This window comes from Lactuca sativa, chromosome 8, assembly GCF_002870075.4.
Source record: "Lactuca sativa cultivar Salinas chromosome 8, Lsat_Salinas_v11, whole genome shotgun sequence".
NCBI classification, from domain to species: domain Eukaryota; kingdom Viridiplantae; phylum Streptophyta; class Magnoliopsida; order Asterales; family Asteraceae; genus Lactuca; species Lactuca sativa.
Genome location: NC_056630.2, coordinates 178,881,933 through 178,884,991, shown reverse-complemented (window position 1 = coordinate 178,884,991; position 3,059 = coordinate 178,881,933). Strand labels below are relative to the sequence as shown.

At 38.8% G+C, this 3,059-nt stretch overlaps 1 non-coding gene across 1 annotated transcript; it reads left to right on the top strand.

Moving 5' to 3' along the window:
- Positions 1 to 713: 713 nt before the first annotated feature.
- Positions 714 to 820, top strand: LOC111885801 (small nucleolar RNA R71). Its single transcript, XR_002848219.1, has one exon. It is a non-coding gene; the product is annotated as a small nucleolar RNA R71 (small nucleolar RNA).
- The last annotated feature ends 2,239 nt before the right edge of the window (positions 821 to 3,059 follow it).

Here is a 3,059-nt window from a genome sequence, read left to right as displayed (position 1 = left end):
TGGGTCTTTACTTCGGGATTCTCCGAGGACAATTTTTCATGAACTAAAGTGGCTAGTTGACCAAATTATACTTCAAGGTTATGGATGGAGGCTTGCTGATTCTTTATCAGAGTTTGTTGTTCCATAATGGCAGAATCAGTGGCATCGTGTCTCTTTTCCGAAGCTTCCATAAACTTCATCAAAATGGTCTCTAGGTCGGGTTTCTTCTCGGCTAGTGGCTGCTCCTTTTGATAAAGGCCTCGACCTGTCTGCCTATACTTTTCTTCTTTTTTCTTCTTGTACTCTTCATATGGCAGCCATTCCTTCTTCGGTTTCCTCCATTCCTCATCAAACTTATCCCCACTAGAGTAGCACACTTGAGCTTTTCTATTCCAAACTCATCTACATTGCAGTCCTTGGTCAAGTGTGGACCACTGCATCTCTCGCAACCCACTCTTATGGCATGTATCGACTGGTCCATTTGTGTTATCCTGTGATCCATATTATTCAGCATGGCCATGACAGCTGCTATTTCTTCATATTGGGCCCCTCCACCGCCTTTGATTTCATCTTGCCTCGGGTTGTGGTATTCGCGAGAGTGCTTCGCGAATTCTTCAACTAGCTCCTTGACCTCCCTTGTATTTTTCTTTGTCAATGGTCCTTGAGAATCAAGGATTTGTCTTGTCATCACATTGACCCCATCATAAAAGATTGACATCTCTTGCTACACATTTAGGTCATGTTGAGGGCAATTTTTGAGCAAGCCCTTGTACCGCTCCCATGCTTCGTCTAGTGACTCCCCCATGTGTTGCTCAAAGTTGGCTATTGCCTTCTTGAGTTTGGCTATCTTGGATGGCGGGCAAAACTGGTCCAGGAATTGCTCACGCATTTGAGCCCAAGTGGTGATTGTACCCGGTGGGAGTGCCTTTAACCACTCCTTAGCAGCTCCTTTGAAAGTGATGGGAAGCATCCTAAGAAAGACTGTGTTTCTGTTGACATTTGGGACATTGAAGTAATCTGCAATGTCGTTAACTTCATCTAGATGCTTAAAAGCATCCTCATGATCTTTCCCAAAAAATGGGATGTCCTTCAGTGCAGTCAATATATGTCCCTTCAGCTCGAATGTGGTAGTGGCAGGTATTGCGGGTTGGACTAAACCGGGACCCACATCTTCTCGGATCCGCTTCTTGTAAGCTCCCATGGACATTTCTTCAATCGTTGGCATCTAGTTCCTTGGCTCGTTCTCGGGTTCACTCGTGTGTTCTTCAAATTCCGGCTCGGTATCGCTTTCGGACTCGGTTTGGATGGGTGTATGATCCAATTGCTCAAGATTGCTCTTGTGCCTCGCTGATGAACTTGACTCTCCTGTCTTCTTTCCCGACTTCCTAGAAAAAGCTGACTTCAATTCTTGTAAGGGCGTCTTTTTCTTGTGAAGTGCAGACTCGGGATCTTCCAGTGGTGGCACCAAGCGTGTGTTTGAGCTTCTGGTCATGAACTCCTGCAACTTGGTAAACTAAAAACGTAAAACTGAACTAAAATAAGAAAAACTAACTTCAAACTAAAAAAATCTAGTTTTTAACTGTCCACGTCGTGGCCAGAGGAGTGCCACGTCGTGGACACTGTGAATAACAGAAAATTTTATTTTGCTGAAAAATTAACTTTTTATGGGTTTTTACTCCACAAGCAGGATCGATCAATTTAATGCAAATAAATAAGCTAAAAACTAAGCTATTCCCTGGCAACGGCGCCAAAAACTTGATGTGCACAAAAGTACTCACTAATTTTAATATTTATAACCTAACAAACTTAACTAACTATGCATTTATAGGCAGTGTACCTAGTAAGATTACAGTATAACTTGAGTAAGTCGGGTATCGATCAGAGGGAACGGTGTTCTAATTAATTTATTTACTATTAAATGAACCTAATTTATTAACAAGTTTAAAAGGGGTTTTATCTGGTTTTACAAGATCAGATGAACTTAAATTAAATTCAATAAATAAAAACACACTCTTGTTTAGTTTGAATCCACTTCTCCCTTATGGATAGCTAATGATTACGGATTATTAAGTTGGTTTTTAGTTGTATTAGTAATTTAGTTCTAATTTACCAATAATTAACTAATTCATGTCAAACCATGTATGTTCACACATAATTAAACACAGAACTAATTATGAATGTAAATATGCTATGTAAGATTTGTTGTATAAACGCAATTATGATCACAATACACGTTCTCTAGCACAGCTAAGCTTTATTTATTCTAATTACTAACTAAGATTGGTCAATACTAGCTCTAACAATTCAATGTTCACTAAATCATTAGGTAAACAAGTTCATGCAGTTTAATGGTCACTAAGCTACACAGAACATGCAATCAAGCAATTAGATAAACAAATAATAGCATGCTAGGTTATACAAATCAAACACAAGCAATTTTTACCAACTAAACTTAATCCATAAACATATAACTATTCATAAGTTTAAAAGCTTCATCTAGCTAAACAAGAGTAGCTAGATTCAGCTGCTCATCATAGCAACTAAACCAACACAGCTAAAAATAACGAAAGACATGGTTTTATTCAACTAAAATATAAACCTCTATTCTTTTTGGTGTTGAAAACCTTCTTCCAGAACCCTTCTTTCGCTCTGAATCGACTCCTGGAACTCTTTCCTTCTGCCAAAAAGCTTCTCCTTTTCGTAATAATCAGGAGGACTTATATAATCTTCAAAAACCCGCGCCACGTCGTGGCCAGCTGTGCCACGTCGTGGGCTTCAAGTAATCCGTATCCTCCAAGGAAATCCTCCGCGTCGCGATGTCTATCTTCTAGAAAACCCATGCCACGTCGTGGACTTCATCGCCACGTCGTGAATTAAGTATTTATCGTGAATTTATTCTTTTCTTGCCTTTCAAGCCTCCCATGTTCCACATTTTGTCACTTTTGGTCCCTCTCTTCGAAAATCCTTTATATTGACTGAAAATAACAATTTAAAGTTATAAGTATCATTATTCTAAACATATTATCAATTTATTAATAAAAATGTACTTAAATATTGCCTAAAAATAAGTATAAATATGG